The following is a 605-nucleotide window of genomic DNA, read 5'->3' as shown; positions in this document are numbered from 1 at the left end:
CGTAGGCCTAAAAATGACGGCCCTCTAATACCAGCATCCTGAGCTCTGCCCCGACAACGCGTGTTTGATTCCTCTCACACCTTCATGTTCCCCTTGTAAATAAATTAGTCCCGGACAATTAGCTGCCGCGTAAGCATAACACATGAGGCCGCGTGAATAATCAGGAGACACGCGACAGAGGCAGCACGAGAGACCGAGAGACCACTTCACCTGCTGGGACGCCGCTGCAACACCCGGGCCTCCAACCCCCCCCCCCACCCCAACCCCACTCCAGCCTTTGACGGAAGTGAGTGCATCACGTGCGCCGAAATAGAGTACCCGCAATGCGCTTGCAATTCCCAATTATCCCTGCCATTGCCGAAACACCGCTCTACTTCCAACAGGGACAATACGCGCGGGAAAGTCATTCTCCGGCTGGACCAACAATTAAAATAGTCGCCATCCTGCAACGATCACCTCGATCAGTCGCTATCAAAGCCTCTGACAGACGCGAGATAAATTCCAAAGCGATGCCAACACGGGCCGCGATTACAATCCCAACCGCCCTCGTGAAGCGGGATGGGCCCCGTCACTCATCACATCACAACCTCAGAAGCAAGCACGAA

This window comes from Penaeus monodon, chromosome 19 (genome assembly GCF_015228065.2).
Source record: "Penaeus monodon isolate SGIC_2016 chromosome 19, NSTDA_Pmon_1, whole genome shotgun sequence".
NCBI lineage: Eukaryota > Metazoa > Arthropoda > Malacostraca > Decapoda > Penaeidae > Penaeus > Penaeus monodon.
This window is presented reverse-complemented; position numbering follows the sequence as displayed.